Below are 15,200 nucleotides of genomic sequence, written 5' to 3'. Positions count from 1 at the left end.
ACACAGGCACAACCTTGTGGGAGCATAACAGGGAGGAAGGACCATGAGATAAGGATACTGGGATGCCAAGAGAGAGCTGCACACAGAGAGCCAAGGAGTCTTGGCAAGGGAGATCCCTAGAGATTTGGGGTCTGGGATCCCTGGGTGGCGCAGCGGTTTGGCGCCTGCCTTTGGCCCAGGGCGCGATCCTGGAGACCCGGGATCGAATCCCACATCGGGCTCCCGGTGCATGGAGCCTGCTTCTCCCTCTACCTATGTCTCTGCCTCTCTCTCTCTCATTCTGTGATTATCATAAATAAATAAAAATTAAAAAAAAGAGAGATTTGGGGTCTGGAAAGGGCACAGGAAGAGGGCTGTCTTTGATGTGCCATTGGGAAGGAATGAGGAGTTAAATTCCAGTGGGACAGAGGCAAGAACCATGGTAGGGGATTCCACAGAGAGCAAAGTCCTTGGCAGAAAACTCAGGGGCTTCCATAGAAATCACCCTGGCATTCACATAGAGCAGTGGTAAGAGTCCAGGTCACAAAAATCCACTTGAGCCTTAACAGGAAAGTCCATAAGGATTACACTAAGGTCAGTAGTATCGACAGCTGTCTCTCAGCCAGAACACCAGTCTCCTTACCTGGCTGCCACCCACAAGCATGGGTTGCTGGTCAACCTACTTGACCTCTCTTATGCCATTGTGTGCATCTGGAGAGAAATGATGTGCTCACCTCACGGGCACCTTGGGGAAGAGGATGCAACCTCCAGGTGAACCATGAGCTGGACCCAAGCAATGGGAGGCTCCTCATCCCCCTCCCTGTTCTTGGAATGTAGGTTCCATTTGCTTGCTGCACTCCCAGAAGCTGCCCAAGCACAATGCCTTGCTTTGTGATATGATAAATATAGTGATATGATATATGATAGTGATATGGTCATGAGACCACCTGAACTTAGGTTGAACCTAGGTGACTGATCACACCCAAGGCCTCTCTGTAATGATCCTGATTCTGGCTGCTAAGTGTAGAAATCTCCATCTTGTGGCTACCCAGGACAGCACTCTAATGTAACTTTACTTGCTCATTAAACCTGCCACATACCAACCCAGAGCGACCTGCCTTTTCTTCAGTCGCTCCCTACCCTCTATGGACAGAGGCTGCATTCAGATTACACCTGGAAAGCTGCAGAAGAGGTTCCGAACCAAGGGAGTGGGACCACATATCTCAGTTTTGTCAGGAGAATCCTGCTTTCTGCTGCTCTCCTGGCCCGCCATCCATTTTGTGACCTCTTTCACACTGTAAGTACCTACTTTGGGCGAATAAATGTCATCATCATCCTGTGGTTGGATTGTTGTTGTCAACATTAAAGGAGGTTTACTCCAGTGCCTTAGGTACATTGAGAGTGCTCTCTTATTGTTTGCCATTCATGTTTTATTGAATTTCGAAAACAGGTAAACACCCATTGCTCCAGGGCTTTGAAAAGATTAGCAAACCAACAGTATGTGGAATATTTTTGACAGAGAATTTCTATGTAAATTATATCTCAATAAATCTCTTCCAAAAAGAAGTCAGAACTGTATGAAGTAAGCATAGATCAAAATTCAGGGCTTTATATTCAAACACAGGAATTTTACATCAGATGTGCATGACATTTTCTAGATCTTTCAGAGAATGTGATGTTGAATCAAGTTTCCAGTGGTCTCTGATGGTCTTAGAAGTCCTTCAGAGTTTATCATAAGATCTTTCTAAATTTTATTAAATGAATCACTTCCAGCTACAATGTACAGCACACCTGCGTTTTACCCACCCTAACCACAGGACTTATAATATTCCCAGTGTACAAAGAGATGCAGCCGTGAAATCTCCACTGCAGTCTTGGTCCATGGCAACTAGTGAGCCTGGTCTAGGAATGGTCTAGAGACTGGGAACAACCAACATCTCACTGCCTTCAAGATGTATCCAAAGCCAGAGTCTCTCCTAAAGTTTCTGGCCTAGGTAAGTCCCTTCCTCCCCAAGTTCTAGACTTTGGCATGATCTGAATGAGGAAGAGGTTTACTTCCAAAGAACATGCCTGAGATCGTGGTCCCAACAGCCCTGAGGGGGAGGGGCAGAACTGATTTCATAGAATGAGTGAAAAAAAAAAGTGGGACATCTTCTCCCCAAACACTGTAAAGTTGATCCATATTAGTCCTTACTATTTTTTTTTAAGATTTTATTTATTTATTCATGAGAGACACAGAGAGAGAGGCAGAGACACAGGCAGAGGGAGAAGCAGGTTCCATGCAGGGAGCCCAACGTGGGACCCGATCCCAGGTCTCCAGGATCATGCCCTGGGCTGAAAGCAGGTGCTAAACCACTGAGCCACCCAGGCTGCCCTAGTACTTACAATTTAAAAGCACTTAAAGATCATCTAAATTTCAAACTAACTCTTTCATAGGCTTTGTATCAATGTGTGAAGTATGGGAAGGCCTCAAAAGACCAAAATATTGGTGTCAGTAGATCTCAGGTCCTGCATGAGCCTGAGGACAGGCCAAATATAACTCCTTCTTGCCAAATACTTTCTCTCTCTCTCCCATGACACAAGGTATTCAGGGTAAAATCTGCACCTGTACAAATTCACCTATACATCATGGTTTGTCATATTAGAGGATAAATAAGTGTCACATAAACATTAAAAATAAAGGTTCCTTCATTCTTCTAGTTTCTGAGCATCATTTGGGGACCTGACCTAAAGCTCCTTTTGGAAAGAGAAAACATCAACCTAGCTATACATACATTCTGAGTTTTCAGTTTCTTTCATTTCTCCTGATCAACACTGGCTTGCCAATGAGTCCTTTATGTGCTGAATTAAGTGTTCATTCACCTGAGAATGATCATCATTTGCAACAGAAAAAACATGAAGAATAAAAAAATAGACCTCTTCGTTATGGGCACCATGTACATGATGTGGGATTTGATTTGATTTGATTTGATTTGATTTGATTTGATTTGATTTTTTGCTGAGTAAGAAACCTCTGCAGAGACTTGTGTCACAGCAGGTAACAAACAAGTAAGTCCATAATATCTGGGGCACCAGGGTGACTCCCCATTACGATTTAGCTAAAAAGTCTCTCCTCTCATCACTAAAGTCTTTTGTTTGCCTTTGGAATGGAGATTGGAAGCAATGATCAACTGGGGGAAAATGTACACATAAGAACATCACCTTCTCTATTTCTAGCCTCTCCCTAAACTAATATTGTTCCTGGAAACTCATGATCTAGCAGAAGGATGGAGAGAAATAAATTCCAAATAATCCAAACACAAATACTGCATTCACAATTAATCTACTCATCTCTCTGGCTCTCTAATCAATTTCTTTTTCTTTTTGTTACCTTGAGCCTACTTTGTTTCTCATGTTCCTATTGCCCTCAGGTTGTCCCTGCTTCAACTGATGCAGTTTTTCTATTTCTATAGTATGAGGCCGTCCTGTGTCTCTCTTGACACCAAGAGGCACACTGTTGCTTCCTTATCTTGCCAAATTCGAAGTGCTCCAGAGCCTCTGTATGTGCTCTTCCCTCTTCCTAGAATACTCTTTCCCAAATCTTCCTCTTGATATCGTTGTCCACTCATCCAAGGTTTTATATATATATATATATATATATATATATATATATATATATATATATATAAAGATTTTATTTATTCACGAGAGACACACAGAGAGAGGCGGAGACATAGGCAGAGGGAGAAGCAGGCTTTCTGTGGGAGCCCAATGCAGGGGATCATGATCTGAGCCAAAGGCAGACGCTCAATCACTGAGCCACCCAGGTGCCCCTCACCCAGGCTTTACAGTTCCCCCTCCTGTAGCCTTCCTGGACCTCTGTTTGGGACACTGCCCCTCGAGGTTGTTTTGTTTTTCTGTACAGCAATCACTTTTTGTGTCAATCATTCAGTTATGGGCTTGTTTTTTGCCTTCCTTATAAGATGTAAGTCCACAGGGTAGAAATCCTGGGTGAACCACTGAATCTGGAGTACAGAGCACAAGCCCAGTGCTGGGGGAAGCCGGTGGTTACTATTGAATAGTCCATGGATGGATGGATGGATGGATGGATGAAACCTCCCATTTATTTATGATTACCTTTTTGAAGCCCTAGATAAGCTCTTTACATAATGTCTGTCATCCTCGCAAAACCAGGCATGGTTTTATTTCTGCTTATTTTAGAAATGAAGAAAGGGAAGCTTGAAATGAAATGACCAGCAGTTTCACTTGCCCAAGGACACTTCGCGATTATTTGTTGCATCCAAGGTTTAAATCCACATCTGCTTGAGACCAGACCTCTACACGGACCCACCATTCAGTACGGACCCACCATTCAGCCTACAACTTCTTGCTCTACTGCTTCACTCTACTTTGAATCCATGGGGGGAAAATCTCAAGCAGCTAAAAGAATTCATAGATTTTATAGATAATAGCCTGAACTTATGAAATTGAGTTAAATGAGATATTCTCTTTTTAAGATTTTATTTATTTATTTATTTGACAGAGAGAGAGAGAGCACAAACAGGAAAAGCTACAGAGGCAGAGGGAGAAACAGGCTCCTGAGCATGCATCCCAACTCAGGATTCAATCCCAGGATCCTGGGATCACGACCTGAACCAAAGACAGACATTTAACCGACTCAACCACCCAGGTGCCCCTAAATGAGATATTCTTTGTAAAAACTGCCTTCAGTGAAAATTAGACATTGTACTTCCCAAAAGTCAAGCACCTTATTAAAATATCTATGGATGAGGGAAGACTGCCCTCCAGAGGACATATGTGAGATTTGATATTTTACTGATGGCAGTTGTAAGATACATACTTAATAGGCTTTTTTAAGAAAATGGCCCAGGGATCCCTGGGTGGCGCAGCGGTTTGGCGCCTGCCTTTGGCCCAGGGCGCGATCCTGGAGACCCAGGATCGAATCCCACGTCGGGCTCCCGGTGCATGGAGCCTGCTTCTCCCTCTGCCTATGTCTCTGCCTCTCTCTCTCTCTCTCTCTGTGACTATCATAAAAAAATTAAAAAAAAAAAAAAAAAAAACGGCCCAAAGAACCTAAGACACAAAAGTGATAATGAGTCCTTCCCTTCCTCCTTCGCCCAAATACCTCAGGATCTGTGACACCATTTAGGCCCAGGCAAAAGGACCCTTGCCCAGGACCCACATCTTAAAAGATCCCCACGATCACACACACATACACACCACAGTTAATTAATTAATTAATTAATTAACTTTAATCTCCTTAATCCTCTTATTTTAAAATAATTATGGATTCAAAGAAGTTGCAACAAACCTGTACAGGGATGTTCTGTGCACCCTTCAGCCATGGTCTCTCAACGGTAACATGTTAAATACCTATAGTGCAATATCAAAGCCCAGAAATCGTCATTGATGCAAAGCACTTACTCAGATTTCTGCAGTTTCACATATGTTCATTTGCATGTATGTATAGTTTTATGCAACTTTATTACACGTGTAGCTTCATGGAATCACCACGCAATCAAGATACAGAATTATTGGGGGATCCCTGGGTGGCTCAGCGGTTTAGCGCCTGCCTTTCGCCCAGGGTGCGATCCTGGAGTCCCGGGATCTAGTCCCATGTTGGGCTCCCGGCATGGAGCCTGCTTCTCTCTCTCTCTCTCTCTCTCTCAATCTCTCTCTCTATCATAAATAAATAAATAAATAAATAAATAAATAAATAAATAAATAAATCTTTAAAAAAAAAACATACAGAATTATTTCCTCACCGAAAGTCTTCCTTGTGCCACTTCTTTTGTCGTCACACCTTTTCTGTCACCCCCCCTTCCTAATCCTTGGCAAGCATTATAATTTTGTGATTTTAAGAATACTCTAGAATGTTACGTCACTATTTTACACTGTGTAATCTTTTGAAGCTGGCTCTTTTCACTCAGGTAGAATTTTTCACCTCTGTGTATCAATAGCTCCTCTTTGTTACTGAGTAGTAGTCCTGAATGTACTGCAATTTGTTTGACTTTTTACCCATTGAAGGACACCTGGTTTGTTTCCAGTGTTTGGCGAATTTGTATAAAACTGCTATAAACATTTGTGAGCAGGCTTTCACACAATTATTTATTAAGAATTCATAGGCCATTTCACTTTGCATAATACCTTCAGATCACTACATTTGTATCTTTGGAGTATATACATAAGAGTGCAATTGCTGGGTTGTTTCACTCATATGTGGAATTTAGGAAACAAAACAGAGGAGCATAGAGGAAGGGAGGAGGAAAATAAAACAAGACATAATCAGAGAGGGAGACAAACCAGAAGAGATTCTTAATCATAGGAAATGAACTGAAGGTTGCTGGGGTGGGGGTGGGGGGTTGGGGGGGATGAGGCAACAGGGTGATAGGCATTAAGGAGGGCACACAAGATGTAATGAGCACTGGGTGTTATTTACAACTGATGAATCACTGGGGGTGCCTGGGTGGCTCAGTCAGTTAAGTGTCTGCCTTCGGCTCAGGTCATAATCTCAGGGTTCTGGGATTGAGCCCCAAGATTCCAGCGTTCTGGGATTGAACCCCAAGATCCCAGGGTTCTAGAATCGAGCCCCAAGTCGATCTCCCTGCTCAGTGGGGGAGTCTGCTTCTCCCTCTCCCTCTGCCACTCCCCCTGCTTATGCTCTCTCTCTCTCTGTGTCAAATAAATAAATAGAATCTTTAAAAAAGAAAAAACTGATGAATCACTGAACTCTACCTCTGAACTTAATAATACACTCTATGTTAATTAATTGAATTTAATTTTTTTAAAAAAAGGAAAAAATAGAGAAAATTTGGTGGAAAAACTCTGTGTCCCACAATAAGAATAAAGTATGATCTTTGTATGGAAGAACATTATGCAGCAATTAAAAAGCATATCAGAAAAATATATTAGTATACCCAAAATGAGAAGCAGTCATGAGTAAAAAAAATTAAGTTTTCATGCTTTCTTGATTATGATCCTGCTAATATAATGTTAAGACATAAGGTAAATACTGAAAGATAGTAAATTATATTGGTAGTTATTGTTGGGTGGTGCTGATTCTATTTTCATCTTTATATTTTTCTGTATTTTCCACAATATCTACAGTAATCTTGTATTAGTTTTATGATCATAAAAAATAATAAAAGATACAATTCAAAGGTGAAAAAAAAAAAAAAAGAAGAACGCATGGACCACACCCAGTCCTCGATCCCAGGACCCCAGGATCACACCCGAAGCCGAAAGCAGACATTCAACCACTGAACCACCCAGGAGTCCCAGTTTTGTTGTACTGAAAATCATCCGAGCTCTGTCTATTGTTCCTTCCTATTCCCAACTGCTGACAACCCAATGCTCTTTTTGTCCCCCTTGTTTTTACTTTTCCAGAACATCTACCACTGAATGCAGAGATCCAGTAGAGCCCTAAGTCTTTTGCGGGACCCAAGGAATTTAACAAAAATCCCCTACCCCGGACAAACAGAGCAGGACTGATTCCATTTTGTGCTACACCCACCATCTCCTGTATGACCCCCACATGACCTGCTTATGGCTTAGGGCACTCCCCGACCCTAGTCAAGCCGCTGCGCACACCCTTACCGGAAACCGGCTCCTAAGAATGTAAACCCGCCTTTTGCCCGCCAAACTTGAGCGCCAGTTCTAAGCAGAGTGATAGGCCAGTTCAAATGGTCACTATAGGGTAAATTGTAATTCAATTGGCCACCTGCGTGTGGACCGACATGACTGTGCAACTTTCTAGGTGTGCTACAATCTCATTGGCCACTGGCCCCTGTAAAACTGCTAAGCCTCTTAGCCTCGGGGTCCAAGTCCCTGCTCCGCTGTGTCGGGTATACTTGGACCCAAGCTTGAGCTTGTTAATAAACCCTCGTGTACTTGCATTGATGTCAGCTCCTTGGTGGTTTCTCGGATACTAATCTTGGGCACAACATCCTTGAGACACCAGAGCCATTCAGTGGGAACAGCCTGGGCTCCTAAATGACTGGATGTGGTCAGGATGTGTCATGGGCAGGGCACTGGGAGCACCCTGCTCCAGGTCTGTGTCACAATTATTTAGGATGTCCAGCAATCAGGCCCCTGGATGTCTCAGTTGGCTAAATATCTGACTCTTGGTTTCAGCTCAGATCATGATCTCAAGCTGATGAGATTGAGCTCCGTAGCTGGCTCCTTGTTCAGCTTGGAGTCTGCTTGTCCTTTTCCCTCCTCTTCTTCCCCATCCCTACTCTGATACGTGCACATGCTCATGCTCTCTCTTGCTCTCTCTTGCTCTCTCTCTCAAATAAATAAATAAAATCTTTTTTAAAAAAAATTCTCTCTGTCCCTTCTCCCCTGCTCCCTCTCCCCCTCCAAAAAAAATTTTTTTTAGAACATCTAGCAAGGAGGGGCATGTTATCCGTGATATTGTCTAGGAAAACAAGCTCATGGTGATCATTAAAAGGCGTTGACTTTTATTCCATTTCATTGTCACTTTTAAATCCTCCATAAACAAACACCCATTCATTCTCCATACCCTGTGGGAACACTCCCCTGGCACCACCCTCAACCTCAAGCTCCTCAAGGAGCATCTCCCCTGTCCTGGCCAAGTGTGTTGCACTGAGATATGCTAGTAATAAGCCATTATTTTTTAAACCACTTAGAATAAAAAATAAGTAGAAAAATTGAGAGATATATGTATTTTGGACTCAGAAATGACTTCTGCAACCAGATGGAATAGATTGCCACTTGGCCCTATCTTTGAGCAGTTTATTATCCAGAAATACACGGCCCAATATCTGAAAAATGGTTTTTAAAGAATTACTTTTAATTGCATTTTTAACACATAAGAATATGTAGTATGTAGTGATTCTTTTTTTTTTAAGGGGGTGGTACAGCAGGGGCAGAGGGAGAAGGAGAGAGAATCCTAAGGATGCTCCATGCCCACTGTGGAGCCTGACTCGGGGCTCCATCTCACGACCCTGAGATATTGACTTGAGCTGAAACCAAGAGTTCATCAGTTAAACAAATGAGCCAGGCAGGCATCCATTGAGTGTAGCAATTCTTAAATCCTTTTTCCCCTCTCTTTGGTTTCTGTCACCTCTTTGATCTTTACTCAAATGTCACTTTCTCAGTGAGAAGAATAGCATTTTTAGATTTTTTACAAGTCTCAGTAGAAGATAGCTGGTTTTACATTTTGCTTCAGTCTTAAATGTTGCAACATCACATGTCTGGCAGCCAGATTACGTAGGGGTGAGGAATTAATAGAAAGTAAAAAAGTAAACAGTCACTCTCCAGGGTCTCCAGGGTGATGATTGTTTCAAAGACTGGTCAACAGAACCTAAATATGTTATTTTCTGGAATGTGTCTCTAGAATAATTGAGGACAATTCACGTTCATACAAAAACTAAGAGAACTGTCTGACCAGACTCTAGAGAGTCCTTCGGCCAGGAATGCTCATCTCCGGGACACTTCACACTCTCTCCCTCATCTCCTTCAGATCTGGGCTGAAACATTATGTCCTCAGTGAGTCCTTTTGGGTCTACCTGCTTTGTGTTGGTCTGAGCCTATTAGTAGTGATGGTATCAGCTAGCAATGTCTGGAGGCACTCACCCGGGCATGCACCACTTGTATTGATCCCCCATAGACACATTCCAACTGGAGCTTATGTTGTGGCTAGACTAGGCCTGTGGTTCTTGTTAGGATTGCAAGGAACCTGACAATAATCATCAGAATTTTAAAAAGCAAGGTTCATTACTCACCTGGAATCCTGGAGGGTATACTGCATGCTAGAGGACCACACTTGGAGGTAACCAGCAAGAGAGAGTGAGTTCTGACCTGAGGTTCTGCCTTTATTGGAGTTGAGGGTAGGGTGTCTAGGGTTCACTCTTTAGGGGTGATTTTTTTTTTAAGATTTTATTTATTTATTCATGAGAGACACAGAAAGAGGCAGAGACAGATAGACGGAGAAGCAGGCTCCCTGTGGGGACCCCAATACAGGACTCTATCCGAGCACCCCGGGATCACCCCCTTGAAGCAGATGCTCAACCTCTGAGCCACCCAGGCATCCCTTTAGTGGTGAATTTAACACATAAGCGTGGCAATTAGACACCAGGAGAGAAAAGTAGGGTCTCTCCAGCAGTCATCTTTCTTTCTGTGGCCTTTGCCTTGGGCGTGGGTGCTGAATTTATCTATGTGCCCTGGCTTGCACTATCTACCTGGGTCCGCAAGAGTTTTGCCAGCAACAGGGGAATGTTGGCTAGGATTCACAGACAACTTCTTATCTTTTAATGTCAACTTATCTGCAAACAGATAAGCCACAACACGTTACAGACATACGGATTCAACTACGTGGAGAAGAGGTAAGAAAATGTTTCTAGAGTGTCTTTTATATACAAGAGTCCAGTGAAAAAAAACCTTCATAGTTATCTAAGGGAAAATTCATCAATAATGATTGCCAGATGTGGGCCTATGTCAGCCAGAGTGGTCAGAAAGTAAATAAGATAATTTGGTTGCTGATATCTTCTGGGCCCTATCTCCATGGTCTAATCTCTAAGAAAAGGCAGCACTGAGGAAAGAATGTGGTACTCTCTACAATGCCTGGTGCTTATTGTCTCCTGATTCAAAGCTTCAGGCCGGGTGAGATGAGCTTCTGACTGAAATAAAGCATTGCAATGTGGCTGACTCATGGAAAGGCATCATGAGAAGCTTCTGTAACATCTTCCAGGTCTGTGGTGACAAGAAGCCCACCTGCTTCCCAAGAGTGCAGAATCAGATGAGAGCTAGGTAGTTGTATTAGTTACAACTAATTACTACAGCTGCTGAAGCAAAAAGCCACCAACTTGCCAGCTTAAATCAAAAGAAATGTATTCCTTCACAGTTCTTGAGGCTAGAAGTCCAAAATCAAGGTGTTGGTAGGGTAGGGCCAGGTTCTCTCTGAAGATTCTAAGGGAGGATCCTTCCTTGCCTCTTCCTAGCTTCTGGATAATTGCTGACAATCCTTGAGTTTCTTGGCTTGTAGATGCATCACTCTGATCTCTGCCTCCACCTTCCCATGGTTTTCTCCCTCTCTATATCCAAATTTCCTTCTTTTTTCCCCCAAATTTCCTTCTTATAATCACATTGTTAGACCACCTGTTGTGGCCCAAGTTCCCCAGATAAACAAAGACACTCTTATCAGATAGGATATGCCAGTGGTTTAAAGATCATCTTCCAGGGGCATCTCGGTGGCTCAGTGGTTGAGCGTCTGCCTTTGGCTCAGTTCGTGATCTCAGAATCCCTGCATCAAGTCCCGCAGGGAGCCTGCCTCTCCCTGCCTATGTCTCTGCATCTCTCTGTGTCCCTCATGAATAAACTATTTTTAAAATAAATTCTTTTTAAAAATCTTTTTTTTTTTTTAACAGATCACCCTCCAGGAGCAAACGACAATGTCCAGATCTTTCTTTGGCTAAGGTTAATCCTTTACTACACAGCTTCATTCTGTAAACAGACTCTCCACATAGTGGAAAAGATGACCACCGACAGCCCCAAATCGACAGTCTCTCTAATTAGCAACTACAATAGGCAAAACTTCTTTCTTTTAATGTCAACATCAATTCCAGAGAAGTTATATAGTTGACCCTACTTGGATCACACAGTCACTTTTTGAGCCAATTACGATTGCCAAACAAATGGAATACCATGATCGGCCAGGTTGGGTTTTTGTGTCCATGTCTATGGCTATGGATTGAAGGCCTATAACCAGAAAAAAAGGGGATGGAAATGGTCAGCACTTGGTCTATAAATGCCAGTTTCCCCAATTTTTGTCATCACTTCCAACTTAAGACCAACCAGAGAAGGCCAAATATGTCCCCTAAGCAATCACATAGAACAACCACTTTCGGTCAGCCTGCCTTCAGCTTTACACCAATAACTTCCAGTCAGAGCACACCTGAAGTTTTCTCCCTTTCTGTCATTGAGTCTCTTCCAAATATAAGTGATGGTAGCTCATTTCTTAGCTACAGCATGCTCTGAATTAAAAGGGACCTTACAGCAGATGCTGGCCTTCTTCAGCTCTGGAAATCAGAGCATCAGGCCAAACCTTTACCTCAGGCTTTTGCTTCTGTTGACTGCCCATCCACCTATCCCCAGGGGTGTGCGGTTCCTTTAGGCTAGTGACAAACTCACTTCTCTCTCTTCTTCTGAGGAACATAAAGTCAGAATGTGAGTGTTTGGGAGTAACTTCATTATGGGATGATTGAATCTGCTGTAGATTTTAAGAAAAGCTTTTATTTTTATTTTTTTTTACAGTGGGCTCCATGCCTAACATGGGCCTTGAACTCAACCCTGAGATTAAGAGCTGCATGCTCCACCAACTGAGCTAGCCAGGTGCCAGAGGAAAAGCTTATATTCTTAATCTTCAAGAGTAGCAACTTCCTTTTGACACAGCTCTGAAAGAGGCTGCTCTGCCTTGTGCATGCAATTCATCTACAGTGGTTTTCAAACTTTTTCACTAAGAAATTCCTAATGGGGGGATCCCTGGGTGGCGCAGCGGTTTGGCGCCTGCCTTTGGCCCAGGGCGCGATCCTGGAGACCCCGGATCAAATCCCACGTCGGGCTCCCGGTGCATGGAGCCTGCTTCTCCCTCTGCCTATGTCTCTGCCTCTCTCTCTCTGTGTGACTATCATAAATAAATAAACATTAAAAAAAAAAAAAGAAATTCCTAATGGGGGGTCCCTGGGTGGCTCAGCAGTTGAGCGTCTGTCTTTGGCTCAGGGCATGATCCCAGATTCCCAGGATCTGTTGTGCCCAAGATTGCGAATCCGAGAAACCACCAAGGAGCCGGCACGGATGCAAGCGCACGAGGGTTTATTTGTAAACTGGAGCTTGGATCCAAGTATACCCGACACAGCAGAGCGGGGCACTTGGACCCCGAAGTGGGTTACAGCTGGTTTTTTTATGGGCTGGTCTAGGGGATTTTCAGAAGGGGTGGAGGAATTTCTCAAGTTCTATTCTCATTCTAATATGGGGCTTTCAAGGGCATTGGGCTCTGTTCTCATTCTAATATGGGACTTTCTACCATGGTTGTGGGCTCTGTTGTCTTTCTGATATGGGATTCTCTGCCAAGGGCAATTCTGAGCTCTGTTGTCTTTCTGACATGGTATTCCCTGGCAAGGACATTCTGCAGTTTCTCCTGTAAAGTTCAGCTCTTATTCACAGGGGCCTAAGATGGCTGTACTTGTGCTAATGCTAAACTTGAGGTGGAATGGCCTTGATTTTTCTCGGCCATTTTCTTGGCCATCGAGTCCCACATCAGGCTTCTTGCATGGAGCCTGCTTCTTCTCCCTCTGCCTATGTCTCAGCCTCCCTTTCTGTGTCTCTTTTGAATAAATAAACAAAATCTTAAAAAAAAATTCCTAATGATGAAAGAGAGAGAGCTCTTCCCTGGGGAAGTGGAGATGAGGGAATAATAAATATATTAATAATAATAATAGCGTAACAACAGCAACCCCGTATTATGCATTTACTATGCACCAAGCTAATGCTAAGGGCTTTGCATACATTTTCTCATTTAATCTGTGCAAAAAAACTTAGTTTCCTGGACTGGTTGCTGTGGAGGCCAAGAAAATTAAGGCCATTCCACCTCAAGTTTAGCATTAGCACAAGTACAGCCATGTCAGGCCCCTGTGAATAAGAGCTGAACTTTACAGGAAAAACTGCAGAATGTCCTCAATGTCCTCGGCAGGGAATCCCATATCAGAAAGACAAGAGAGCTCAGAATGCCTCCAAGCCCCTGCTCTGCTGTGTGGACTATACTTGAACCCAAGCTCGAGCTTGTAAGTAAGCCCTCGTGCGTTTGCATGGTGTCGGCTCCTCGGTGGTTTCTCGGATATGTAATCTTGGGCACAACAGTTGCTAGAGAAGTTGTGGTTCAGGGTTCAATTTTTCTATAAGGGCTGGCCTTTGCCCTTTAAAATCAGTCTCTCAGGAAGGAACTGCTACCAGTGAAAGAGTCTGTGTTGTGTGCTTGGAGGTCTCCATGCTTAGATTCCTTAGGAAAGATTTATTTGAGGATTGGCACTGGAATAAAGACAAACAGAAGGACAATAGCAAGCACACAACAGTTTACTAAGCACACTATACACGTAAGCACTCTAGAAGGGAGAATAGGTAGGCCCAGAGTTGGCAATTGCACCAGGGTTGTCTTTTTTTTTTTTTTTTTTCTTTTAATGTTTGCAGAGGTCCTGGCTCTTAGCTAGGGAGATCTCCCACTGAGGTTTCCAATTATCTAAGGGACTCCTACAGTTTGGGGGGGGGGGAGTTTTTGGCTTTACAGGGTTCTTGCCAGAATTGTCAAGGCATCTACTCCCCAGGAGGGTGGGATGAAGAGTGGGAGGGGTGAAATCACAGTGTAAATATATTACAATGAAGCTATAGGTTACCTGAGGCAGAGGTTGAAGAGGAGAGTGTTGTAAGCCACAGTCAAGCTTCTAATGCGTCATCTATTTATCACTGCATTTGTCTCCAGCTCCTGTCTAACTAACTGGGTATTCTATCAGAATCAGCAACTACATTGTCAGTACCTAAATTGGGGAGGTTGTGTGATGCTATTACTGGACAGTGAAAAAAAAAATTTTTTTAAAGATTGTATTTATTCACGCACAGAGAGGCAGAGACATAGATAGAGGAAGAATCAGGCTCCTTGCAGGGAGCACCTTGCAGGACTCAGTCCTAGGACCCCAGGATCATGACCTGAGCCAAAGGCAGATGCTCATGTGCCCCAAAAATTTATCTTTGACATTGGCTTATCCAACCAATAAAAAGTTTAAAGCAAATTACTAATGAAAATAAAATTCTAATTCAAAAGGCTACTTTGCATATTGGAATAATGTATCCTTTGGTTCATGCCACTAATCTAGTATCGTCCAGTTGCCTTACTGGATAGAAATGCAAATTCTTACTACTGGAGGGGCGCTATGGCAACGCGAATGGAGTCAGAGCCTTAAGGGAACTTTCTGGGGCAGGCTGGAGAAAATGTGTCAACAACAACAAAAAACTAAGGGCACGTGTGGTTTAAAGGATTTAGAGCTGGGCTCCTGGAAGCTCAGAGGGAGTGCGCTGGAGATTTCAAGACTCTCCGGTGCACCCCCGGCACAGAACTAGACCAGTTAGAGTTTTTATCCTTCTGTTTTTTACAAAAGGTTAAGGAGAGAGACGATTAAAAGGAAGAAATGTGAATTAAAACGAATAATGAA

This window comes from Nyctereutes procyonoides, unplaced genomic scaffold (genome assembly GCF_905146905.1).
Source record: "Nyctereutes procyonoides isolate TBG_1078 unplaced genomic scaffold, NYPRO_anot_genome, whole genome shotgun sequence".
NCBI classification, from domain to species: domain Eukaryota; kingdom Metazoa; phylum Chordata; class Mammalia; order Carnivora; family Canidae; genus Nyctereutes; species Nyctereutes procyonoides.
Note: the sequence above shows the minus strand (reverse complement) of the source record.